Below are 13001 nucleotides of genomic sequence, written 5' to 3'. Positions count from 1 at the left end.
TGCTCAGAAGATATTTTAATTGCTTTAGCAAGATACCTGAGTGTTTATTTTTCATGGAGGAGGATGCTGTGATTTTGAGAGCCCCTTGGAGATTCTCTTCAAACAAAGAGATTGCATTGTCTTTACCTTTGGAGTCGTTGGGCTTGTTTTTACATTTTATTCATGGCACTGCTCACCAGGTTTTCAGGGCGCCTCCCTGCCTCCAGTTTCCTTCCCTACTTTATCCTGTGGCATAGGCAGTAGTGCTCAATAGGGCTTTCTCCTCACTGTTTTGCCAGACCATACAGACTGGTAAAAAGGCTACTGGCCACATTCTTTCTCCCTTCCTTGCTTGCAGCTTATGTCACCACCAGTGTTCCCATGGTAGCCCAGAGCAGCACAGGGAACAGGCTTGAATGTAGCCAGACCTGAGATGTGCAGAAACATAGCAATGCAGCAGTTTCAAGAATGCTACCCAAACATTTGTGCCTCTACTTCCTCATCCAAGTGGTACAAGGAATCATGCTGACCAGGACTGGACAGTAAAGAGCCTGTGCCCTACCTGGCATGGTACTGGTAGGTGAGAGGCAGCTGCTGCTTGGCTGCTAGTGGGTTTCTCTATTGTGAGGCCATGGTGAACAGACTCAAAAGCTGGAGAGACAAAGAGGCACTAAACATCAGCTCTGACCTCTTGCCCTGAGCAAAGATACCCTTTTCTCTTAAAACACAACAGAAAACGCCCTCTCAATACACAAAAACCAATCTACAAACTACAGGAGGAGAGTAGCTATTCCAAAGCAAACCGCAGCCCCCCTCCCAATTTCTGGGAGTCATTTTTCTTGAATAAATAGGAATCCAAAGTGTTAAACTTATGAGACAGAGGCTGGTGGTGTCTTGTCATGAAGAAGCGCTGTGTGACCTGGCCTCTGTTTTCAGGTCTAGTGCAAGCTCTTCCCAGAGAGATCTGTACTTTTTAATTTTAAGGATTTATCAGATTACTTTTAATTTAGACTCTAGGGATCTAAGTGATCAGGATCCCTAGGGAGCCTCAAGTGAGCTTGCTCTGCCATCCCCACTCCCCTTACCCCATTGTTAATTTTTCTCTCTGCAGCAGAGTAGGGATCAAAGCCATCTGAACTGACACCATGTAAACTTTTACTGGTTTGTCTTAAGGGAATTGAGCACACCAGAAAGCAATCTGTCCCAAAGGTTCCAGGCTCTGCTCCCATCAGCACTGGGTGCTGTGCTGGGTGCTTTGTGTCAGGTGACTGCTGGGGACAAGAGTTGGGATCACTGTTCCGTAACAGGGACAAAATTGATTGCCTGGGCCAGAGGACAGCCGCTAGAGCAACAGAAGGGATTCCCAGAGGTTTGGTGGGTTGTCAGCTTAAGAGGGTGAGGTATTACAGAGAAAAGCAGAATGAAGGGGGTTGCAGAATGGGGAAGAGGACAGCAGGTGAGCCCATAGAAGGGAGAGAATGTGTGGCCGTAGACCTCATCCAGTACCCTACACAAAGCCTAAGTCCCTCCAAGGCCATGCTTCTGTCCACACATCAAGCTGATTGATATAGCAGCCATCATTCTGATATCTGCTGCCTGTTCCCAAGGATCTAGGAGCTGGAAGGGCCTGGGCAAGCAGAAATGAACTTGATAGTCATTCCTGAGCACCTAGCTACTTGAACCCCAAATAGTATGTGAGTAGGAATCATGCTGGATGTTCTCTCTGCACCATTCTAAGCCAAAGATTATTTTATATAAAATATGTTAGGTGCTAAAAGATGAAAATAATAGTCTCTGAGAACTAGGTGTCATGAGTCTTATTTTGAAGATATTTTTATCCCACCATTGAGGCAGAATCCTTAGAAATGGAAAAAGAAAAATGTAACTGTTTCCAGAGGACAGTCAAGGCAGAGGATTGGGTGGTCCAGCAGCTGCTCTGCCAAAAGCCAAGAATAAGCCTAGTGTTCATTGACAAAGTAGTCAGTATTGTTTTAGATGAACCCAGTGGTTCTGCCATACAGCCTTCTTCCCATTTGTACTTTGTCTTAAGCATAGCACAATGCCAATGTTTGCTAAGTTGTGAATGGTTTCTGTGTATTTGTGTGCCAATGTACTATGATCCTTAACCAGGGGCACATATCTCAAGTATCATTCCAAATTGATAAATATTCCTATTTTCCAAGTTTTCTATCCATTGTCCTCATTGGGCCCTTTAACTATAAAAGGGTTCACTTGATAATTACTCTGCCCAATATTTATCATTTTAATTCATCTCAGAGAGCATTTTAGTGGGCACCTACTATAGAGTAAGATGAGGGCTTTAGTAGACAGATTTTAGGAGCATAGTAACAGTATGACATTGTCAGGTAGAGCAGGCTATCCCTATTCTGACATGAGTCAAGTTCCTGACACTGAATCATAGACCATTTCTGTAGTGTCTTCAGACAAAATTTAGAGTTAGTGATACCTGCTTCAGAAACACAGGCCCTCTTAGCCAATGGTTTAACTTACTGATTGTTGCCTATAGGATGACGCAAAAGAGGTACGCATGTAGTAGACCTTGAGCACGGAACAGAGTTTTGATCTCCCAAGGACTAGCAAAGTGCCATGAAGGCCTTTCCCATGGTTCTCAATAACAAGAAGCAAGCCACAGCTTCCAGTCAGTCTCAGGGTCACAGCTGGCTTTCTACAGTGCCATGTGGCTAAGAAAAAAGGCTCAGTGTAGCACGTGGATGAGTGCATTTCCCCATGGGATACCTTCAGTGTTTTGACGGGCTTATTGGGATGTAATCCTATTGTGAGATGAGGATTATTGTATCAACAGATGAAGGGTAAAGCGCCTGGAAGTCGTCAGTACGTTTATAGGATGTCGCATGTGTTTGGGAAGATGTGCTCATTATTAACAGGTAATTTTAATGATCATTATACAGAAAGTCCCTGGTGTAGTCATGAAGGACTAGATTCCCCCTAAAGAAAATGCTGCCTTACTTTGTGACCTTCAACTTTAAATGTTTTCACGTATTCATGTAACATGGATTTTAATAGTTACTTCAGAGCAGATGTTCTCTTTTGCCCAAAGGCTGTGTGCACTAGAAATAGAACTATTGTGCAGAAGTATTCTGTTTATCTGTTGCCGCAGTAATCTTTTTGTGTGTGTGTGTGTAAGCCTTGGAGTACAAATTTATACAGTGAAAGGAAAAAGCAATGATATGCAAAATGTAGATACATAAGGTCAATGTTGGAAGGAGCACTGACAAAATCTGCCAGACCCAAGCAGCTCTGAACCTTGGTCTGGGCTCTGTGTGCCATGAGGCAACACTTTTCCCAAAAGGGGGCCCAACAGGCTTCTTCAGAAGCCTGGAACAAAGCCTTCGCACCAGCGTTCTTCTCCAGTTTCTGGAGCATTCACCTAGTTACTGCTGCCGGTGGCTTTCCCTGGCCCAGGTGGAGGGCAGCCAGCTCACTCTCAGACCCACAATAACTAAGGGCAGAGGGCAGAGGCCCTTGGACTTTTGTCACTCATGGACTTACACACAGTTTTAGAGGTGAAGGCAGAGCTCTAGAGAGCTCACGTGAGAGAGCAAAACTGGTCTGCAGTGGCATCGTTTTGTGTGTGTTTTAGTTAAGATGGTTATGCGAGTGAATGTTCATTAGGAATTCTGATAACCTCACATTGTAGTTAAGTATTTTTGTCATTGTGTTTCCATGGGACTTTTGGCACCAGTTACACAGAGCATCAGTTTCTGTGATCTTAGGAAAAAGGCAGAGCTCCTGAATAGAGGTTGGTAGCCTCAGAACCACCTATTCCTTGCTGAAACTAAGGAAGAATGTTGAACCAGAAATGTGACTTTGGTTTGTGATTTAATTTCACTTGTTTTTCTGTGTAAAGAGGAGCACATTACTGTTCAATGATGATTCACTCGTTATGAAACTAAAGCATGTGCACAGGGTCTCTAAAGCACCTTGGAGAAGGACAGAAGCATAAAAATCCACCAAAAGGTGAGATCCATCTTGCTCTGTTCCCTGCCCATCTGTATTATAATATAATAATGGCTCTATTTTTTGCTTTGGCCTATTTTGCTCACATAACTGTTTGCTTTGAAATTTGAAAACCCATATTTTCTTTAGACCTCAAGTAAAAAATGGGGGCATGCATGTAACCTCCTTAGGCAGAAACTGCAGGCAATCCAGTTTGACAAAAGTAGTATTAACTCCATCATGGGAGAGCAATGGAATTGTTTTAAGAAAGAAGAAGGGCTGGAGAGATGGCTCAGAGGTTAAGCGCACTGGCTGCTCTTCCAGAGGTCCTGAGTTCAGTGTGTGTGTGTGTGTGTGTGTGTGTGTGTGTGTGTGTGTGTGTAATATTTGTTTAAAGAAAGAAAGAAGAAAAGGATTATTAGGTGGTCATAAAGCATGAAGCAGAATGAAGGTGACGATAAATAACAAGTTTTGGACACAGGCACACCAGTCAGTATAGGCTTGCACTGGCTGAATGCATGGGGTGCCAACTTGAACTGTTGTTACTGAATTCCAGCTTCAGCCTGTGAGCTGGGCCAGTCATGATCATCATGTTGCCTTAAGAAACTCAGGGACTGGTACCTGCCCATATTTCCATGGTAGGAATAGCCAGGCCAAGCCAACTAGTGAAGGCAGCTGGATTCTAGACCTCACACTGCTGCCTGTGAGGACAAGAGCAGGGGCTGCAACCATAGGCAGTTCTCAGAAGCCTGATGCAAACATCAACTCAAACATGTGGGAGAGCCTAGTGTTTACTGGCTTGAACCCTACAGGAGTAAAATGCAAGATGTATTTTTTTCCCATGCTCCTCTGAATTCTCCTTTCTCCCACTGAATCATATCTCAGACAGGACACATGGCCTTTGCAGTTCTTAAATAATTTAGAGTCCTCAGCTTAGTTTCAGTCACGGGGTCTTACTCTTACCTTCCTATCTCAGTGAAAGCTCCACCCTGGTGTCTGGGTAGTTCTCTTCTACTTCTTCTAGCTCTACCTTGAGAATGGGCCTAGAACTTTTCCTGGAAAGGACACTTTACCTGAATTCTTCCCTTCCCACCTGTGAGTTCCTCTCCCTTCATCATTAGGGTCAATTCTTTTAAGCATTTTGAGGTGGTTGGATGGGATGGACAGGGATGGGTTATGGCACTTGGGAGCCAAAGAATGCTGAGTCTTACAGCTCGGAAGGAAAGTATCCTGGCACTCAGGAGTCACAGAATACTGAGTGTTACAGCTTGGCTCCATGGAAAGGTATTCTGACACTTTGTGAGTATTCTGACACTTGGGAGCCAAGGAATACCACAGGTCACAGTAAACAAAGCAGTTTACAGCCTTGCTTCAGGGAAAGGTTTCCCTATCATCTCTGCTCCTGCAAGAGAGGACTTTCCCAGAAAAGTTGTTACTGTTAGGCTCCAGTCCCCTGGAGAGTGGAGTGTAACAAATTCACTTCACCAGGGAAGTTTTCCCTCAGTGAAAAATGTTACAGCTCTGCTCCTCTCCACTCTGCCCAAGGTCATCTCTGCTCTGAGAAAGAAGGTCTCACCCAAACCTCATTCAAGAGATTTATTGGGAGGCAAGACTCCAAGAGAATGGCTGTCCTCTGCCATCCTGCATCCAGGATGGCAGAGGACAGCCAGGCAGCCGGAAAATGGGCACAGGGTTTATATAGGGATTCTTAGGGGGTGGAGTTTTCCAGGGAGATTTCCATGGTGAGGTTGGTCAGATTTCAACCCCTGAGCTCAGAATTGCTAGATCTCCTTCTCAGGGATTGGTTGGTTTTCTGCACAGGTTTAGGGTCATATTTGGCTCTGGTTTCAGGGCCAAAGTGTGTTTCTTTCACTGATCCTTTTTAGCCTCTTGGCTCTAATTTTAGGGCCAGGTTGTATTTCTTTCACTGTTTCTGATTCCAGAGACAATGTGTGTTTCTTTGGCACTGGTTTCAGGGTCAGGGTGAATTTCTTTGGTTCTGGTTGCAGGGCCAAAGTGTGTTTCTTTGGCTTTGCCCAGGGTGTGTTTCTTTAGCTGGCCCCTTTTTCTTATACTTCTAACATCCAGAGAAAATCCTGTGGAGGTGTGTGACACATACAAAAAGGGAAAACATGTCTAAGGGAAAGTGGCATGGTTTCTCTGGGTTCCTGTTGCTGGGATGTGGCATCCCTGGCCATGACACATATCAGAGCGGGTTCTCTCTGAGAGCTCTTGGCTTTCTGGATGGAGGCAGCTGGGTCTGCAGTGACTAATGGGTACTCAGTGTTTCCTCATTCCAAGCTTCTGGCAATCTCGCTGCAGGCCTCTGATGGCCAGGCTGCACCTCTCCCCTAGTATACTTTCCCCTGGTGCTTATGGAAAGGCAGCTTCCTCTTGCTGTGTGTTGGTTTTAGAGTCTACCACTTTGACCTCCCACATTCTAGTTTTTTTGCAAGCTAATTCCCAGGCTTCTGAGCCCCAAAGGAGTTGTCAGGCTCCCTGTGTGGCCCCACTGCTGCACACCCTAGCTCTGAGCAGAGAACTTTAGACTTCCCTTACTGGTCTCCTGAGGCACTCTTCCCCAACCCCTCCCCCAACCCAGGAATCTTGCTTTCCTCCTGCCTGATGTCATGGGAGAACTTTGTGGGTAGCAAACTCTCTCCAGACAATCTCAGGTTAGAACAGCACACAGAGGCAATGACAGTAAGTTAGTACAGTTGAAATCCCTTATTTCAGCCACTTGGTACCAGAAACTTCTAAGATTTCTGCTGTTTTAGGGGTGGGGGAATATTTGCCTGTATATGATGAGATAGCTTGAGGATAAGATCTACTCGAAACTGGAGATTTGTTTATATACTTTATATACCCATAGCCTGAGGGAATTTTATGCTAATCACTTGTTGGGTGTGGGATTTCCCACTTGTAGTATCACGTCACATTTAAGAAACTTAAGGTTTTGGGACAGTTCAGGTTTTTAGACTAAGGATACTCTTCCTATGTGTACACTCCACATCTAAATAATTCCCCCACACTGAGCAGAACCACAGGGTAGGTGTTTTTTTTTTTTTTAATTTAGAAACAATATTATTTTACAAATCAATCCCAGTTCCCTCTCCCTCCCATACTCCCATATCTCCCACCAATCTCCCCCCATCCCACCCCCTCATCCATTCCCCTGGGAGGGTGAGGCCTTTCATGGAGGATCATTAAAGTCTGTCACATCATTTGAGGGAGGGCCTAGGTCCTCCCCTGTGTATCTAGGCTGAAAGAGTAGCTCTCCATGAGGAATGGGCTCCCAAAGTCCATTTGTGCACTAGGGATAAATACTGGTTCCACTGTCAGAGGTCCCATAGACTGCCCAGGCCTCCTAACTCAGAGGGTACATTTTATGGCACATCTTTGTGTCCCTTGGCTTACCATATATGAACCATCAGAGTAAATATTCCATTCCTTGATCCATATTTATAAAATATTGACAGATGAGCATTGACTTCCAGGCATCTACACACTAGTCTCAACATTTGCTTTCCATCTTCTGGTCATATAAAATTCGTGTGTCAAAAACAGCCAGATGTGAGGTGTGGCATAAAAATAAACTGTGAGAAAGTGGTTTGCCCATGTTATGAAAAAATAAAATATAACTAGAGTAAACAAATAGAAATCTAAGGCCAGGGAATTTGGGGGCCTTTGTTGTGTGTGTAGATATCCACATGGCTATATGCACACATGTGTGCGAGTATGTATGTGCATGTTTATGGAGGGCTAGTCATTTGTTTGACTAGGCTAGCTGACCAGGAAGCTCTAGAGAATCTCCCAACCCACTCTGATGCTGAGGGTGTAGGTAGCACCCTGACCCTGGCTGTTTGTTATGTTTTTACCAAAGTGCTACAGATCAAAGAACCTCATGTCCTTATGTTTATGTGGCTGCCAGTTTACTGACTGAGCTTTCTCCCCAGAGAGGTACTTTGTTTGGAAGACTGACTACAACCAACAATGTTAATAATAATAATGATGATGATAGTAATAAGCTAAAAATGACTGCCATCAAAGGTTTCAATGTTATTAGAAAGCCTTTGGAATTTCAAAGAATTTACAAAGTGATGGTGGTATTGAAAGAAGGTGATTTTAGTTTATGTAGAGCTTGAAGCTGATTGCTGATGGCAACACCAAGAGAGAAGGCTTTTAGAACTATAAATGAGGAGGGATTTCACTGTAATAAGAAAGGAGCAAACACATCATTCACTAACAGAAATAGTGCAGGTCCTGAAGGTTCATTTGCCTTAACTTTCCACCTGGTTTGAAAATTTTCCCTTTGCCCAGTTTATAGTGAGCAAATTCAGTTGGTTTTGATAACATACATAAACACCTTTCATTCCTGTTTGCTTTCCCTTTTGTTGTTCTTTGCCTTCACATTTGCATCCATTTTCTACACCCCCATCCCAGGGCAGCCTTGAACTTGCTGTGGAGCTAGGCACTGAGAAGCTCCATCTTCCTTTGTCCTCATTCCTCCACCTCCCGAGTGCTGGAATTACAAGCATGTGTCACCACACCCATCGTATGTTTGCATTCCTTAAATGTTACTGCCACAGGATAAAAGCACATTTGGACTAGGAAGGGAAAGCAAAAGGAAGATGTGAAAAACGTGGCTAATCTTATTCATTGAAATGAATACATGCTTTTCACAAGCGATAACACTGCCTCCTTTAACTCCCACATAGGAAGCTTGATTTCTTAGTACACTTCCACCGCAATTGTTATAACCACGTTATTGTTAACTGTGATATGTGTACAGGGACAAGTTCGTTGTAAGCCTGTTAGGGGTGGAGAGCAAATGTGGGAACAAGCATAGGCTGCCAGGATGGTGTGTGACAAGCCATCAGAGAAAGCAAGTAGAGAGGGTTAAAGTGCAGTGTGTGTGTTTCTTAGAAACCAGCCTGGAATCCACACCCTGTTCATCTGCATCAAGGTCCCTTCTGGTGTGCATCACAAACACCTTTGAACACTGCCACCTTCTTATCCTAGATCTAACTGTAACAGAAAATGTCTGTGTGCTCTTACAAACCCTATCAAAAACCCAGATATCTATCCATCCATCCATCCATCCACTGGTCTGTCTGTCCATCTGTCCATCCATGTATCCATTTCCCCCATCCTTTCTCTCCCTCCCTTTTCTCCCCTCTTTAGGTTTTCATGGGGGAGCTGCTCCAGGATGCCCCTCACATACCAAAATGTACAGATGTTCAAGTCACTTACGTAAGATGGAAGAATTACTTGCATAAAATTTACCCTCATCCTCCTATCGGGCATGTCTAGCTTGACTTTGTGGCACAATGTTATGGTCTACAAGTTACACAAAGATGACAAACAACTTAATATGTTTTAAGTAAATTTATACATTTTTGTTGAGCTATATAAATAGCTACCATAGGGTACATGCAGCTTGCTGGCCACAGATTGTACAGACTTAAATCATCCCTCAGTTGTACAGAATACCTCTGTTATGTTTGGAATCTCACATATCCCACACAGGATTGGGTTTTAAACATGTGTTCCTCAGCTAGTAATGCTACTTGGGGAAACTGTGGGACCTTTAAGAGGGCAGGAGGCCTGGCTAACAGAAGTAGATCACTAGGGACAGGACTTAGAAGGTTGTCCTCATCCCCTGGTTCTAGCATCTTTTCTGCTTCTTGGACTGTTGCCATGTGAGCAATCTCTGTCATGTGTTTATGCCATCACAAATTGAGCTGCTGTGCATTGCTACCCCTCAATGATGGGCTGAAACCCTCAGGAACTGTGAGGCAAAATACACCTTGTCTCTCTTAATTTGTTTCTGTCAAATATTTTGTCATGGTAACAGAAAAGTAATATGGACAAACAGAAGGTAAACTATGTATAAGTAGCTATGCTCTGTCCTTTGGGGGGTGGTAACAGGAAAGCAAGTCTGAACATTTTGTTCACAGCCTTAGTAGAATCACCTGCATGGGACAACAGACACAAGACAACCTGTGACAAAGACTGACTTGCTGCACCACAACTGCTTCAGCAAGGTGCTAAGCATGGACAACTTTCCAGGTGTAGGTTGGGAAGCTTTGTGAAAGTTGAGTTGGATATTCCAGGTGTAGTTTGGGGAACTCTATGAAAGTTGATGTGGAGGTTTTCCATATGCAGGCGAGGGATCTCTGGGTTTAGAATCAACAGATATGGAGAGCTAGCTGTTTTATTACCCCATTTTCTTGAATGGGAAGGCTGAAACACAGAAAGCTGAAGGCCACGCAGTTCTTACTAAGCACTCAAGCCAGTGACACTCTGGAAACTCTCCAAGCCCCACAGCCGTGCTCCCTCCCCAACAGTTCTGTGTCTTCTGCTGTTGTACCTGTTAAGTCTTCAAACTGTCCCTATACTGGCCAGGGCATTAAAACAAACAATCAAACATGACCGTGTTTTTATAGCTTCACTTCTTTTTAGTGAGCTCTCATTACTATCTGTAAAGCCTAACACCCTTCCATTCCTCCTCCCAGCAGCCCTTTCCCACTGTCCCCTGTCACTCTCATTGGTCAGTCTTTCAAACTTCTTGAATGTGCCATGAGCTCAGTTTGTTACTGCCTGATGACATTTCCACCACATTATATAATTAATCTTCATAGGGTGAGTCTGATTCTTCCTACTGTGTGGCTTTTCTGCATGATGTCTTCCACATAACTGCTCAGTCAACAGATAAGAGCCATTGGGTTGAACACAGTGCATACTTCAGTGAGTACTCACACTTTTGAGTGCATTCCTTCCTTTGGAAAAGAATTCAGAAGGTCACATTGTCGCACAAAATTGATGTGACTGTGTTTTCAAATGAGGACATTCCAGGATGTAGATATGGCCAGTGCTCCCCTAGTCATGTTGGAATTTTATGCTTAAAGTCAGAATGTAAAGAAAAAGGTTGGGAGGAAAAAAAGAAAACTTTGCCAGAACCAACATGCAAAGGCAGAGATTCCAGCCCAGAGACCGTGTGGCACATTCAATCACACATGCACTGGACAGTGTGTGATAGGTGGATGCAGTCACACATGCACTGGACAGTGTATGATAGGCAGATGCAGTCACACATGCACTGGACAGTGTGTGATAGGTGGATGCAGTCACACATGCACTGGACAGTGTGTTCAGTAGAAGGAGGCACACATGCACTGGACAGTGTGTTCAGTAGAAGGAGGCACACATGCACAGGACAGTGTGTGATAGGTGGATGCAGTCACACATGCACTGGACAGTGTATGATAGGCAGATGCAGTCACACATGCACTGGACAGTGTGTGATAGGTGGATGCAGTCACACATGCACTGGACAGTGTGTTCAGTAGAAGGAGGCACACATGCACTGGACAGTGTGTTCAGTATAAGGAGGCACACATGCACTGGACAGTGTGTTCAGTAGATGCAGGCACACGTGCACTGGAAAGTGTGGGATCAGACCTGGACAAGTGAGAGTATCAGAACTACAATCTTCAATTCAGAGGGCCAGCAGCTGCTTTTGCCACGTACTCCCTTGAATGAACAGGACATTTCCAGCTCACTAGCACAACATGTTTGCTTCTATACATAGACAAGTCAAGACTGAGCTGCTAGGCAGATTTTGAGTGGAATAGGAAGGCATGCTCTCTAAAGCCCCGCCCCCCGCCCCTGCCATAGCACCCAGGAGGAGTGACCCACTTTCACACTTGGAAACCTCTGTGGGTGTGTTCAGTTCCCACGGGCTGTGCTCTCTCTGGTGGCTTTCTTTCCGACTTACAATTTAGACAGTATTTCTCTTTTATTTACCAGAAGTACGAAATAAAGGAGAAGAAACCACTAAGCTGAGCAGGCTTGGCTTACAGTGCTTCACAGGACAGAATGTTATCCAGAATTCTGGATTTGTTCCTAAGCAACAGAGAGCCATGTTCTTGGGCAGCCCTGAACTGGGGCTCCTTGTTAGGACCAGGCACTCTCACCTCAGCAGCTTGGCTTCCAGGGAACAGAGGCATGCTTTGCCTGGCTTACAGGCATATTATATTGACTTTAGTATGTCTTCAGATGAACCGTGTGCATGGAGGTTATTTTCTAGCCCTAACCCCCCAGGTTGTAAATCTTCCCAGATACTTCACATCAGCTGAGGGCCCAGGGCTGTACCTAGCCCTGTCAGCTTCTGGCAAAGTGAAATTAGAAGGATTCAGAACACTTGCTTTGAAAACCTGAGGTAGCTTTACCCATTTGCTGTGATGGAGGAATATGTGTTCTGTAATACACATGCAACTGGATGTGGGCCTCCTCTGCTCCCTCCTTGCTACTCTATGGCAATAACATCTCCTGAGTCAGACCTGGCATTCTCATGCATTATCCCAAGAATAGGACAGAGCCAGCAACCAGGAATCTCCTTCCATCTCACCACCAGTCTCCATCACAGAGGCCTCCCACCCAGACCAGACTCCATCGTACGTCGTGACCTACTCCACCCACAATAACTTTGGAGCTCACATCTGTCTTGATGTAGCCAGCTATTTTGCTGTGTAACTCGACCATGTTTCTTTATCCTGGTCTTTTGCCCTTCAGGTGGCTCAATGCACATTCCATGGGATAGAATGCAGACAACATATTCTTAAGTGGAAGTGCCTCCCTTCCACTTAAGTGGAAGTGCGGGTTTGTGACCTGCATCCTCAGCCATATGCCAGAGTCTGAGAGTGTACAGTGGTTGGGAGTGTAGCCAGTGATAAAGGGTGTGCTTCTGCATGCATACGCCTGGGATTCTATCCCCCACCACCACCAAGGGTGCATGACACTGAGATGCAGACCCAGGGTATCTGCTGCATCTTCTCCAATTGACTGGTCTACACTGTAAAAGTTCAGCTTATCTCTCCCTAAGCTGTGTCCCTAACAGCAACTCCCCATGTAAAGTATGGGAGCAGATGCTAAGGATTTAGGGAGAGCAACCACCACATTACTTCCAGCTGTTGGCTAGCACAGGTAGCAGACATCAAGTATGCCTATTATTATCCTAGAGTACCAAACACTTATGTTGG

At 44.8% G+C, this 13001-nt stretch overlaps 1 protein-coding gene across 7 annotated transcripts in view; it reads left to right on the top strand.

Moving 5' to 3' along the window:
* Fam110b (family with sequence similarity 110 member B) overlaps window positions 1-13001 on the top strand; it is a 211383-nt gene that overhangs the window by 111451 nt on the left and 86931 nt on the right. The window contains exon 4 of one of the 7 annotated variants that reach the window (XM_027398902.2): window positions 2804-2885. The exons of the other annotated variants lie outside the window; for them this stretch is intronic. The gene's annotated coding sequence lies outside the window, so the exon portion shown is untranslated. The remainder of the gene's footprint in view (window positions 1-2803; window positions 2886-13001) is intronic. 7 annotated transcript variants of the gene reach the window in all.

Source organism: Cricetulus griseus, chromosome 2, assembly GCF_003668045.3.
Source record: "Cricetulus griseus strain 17A/GY chromosome 2, alternate assembly CriGri-PICRH-1.0, whole genome shotgun sequence".
NCBI classification, from domain to species: domain Eukaryota; kingdom Metazoa; phylum Chordata; class Mammalia; order Rodentia; family Cricetidae; genus Cricetulus; species Cricetulus griseus.
This window is presented reverse-complemented; position numbering and strand designations above follow the sequence as displayed.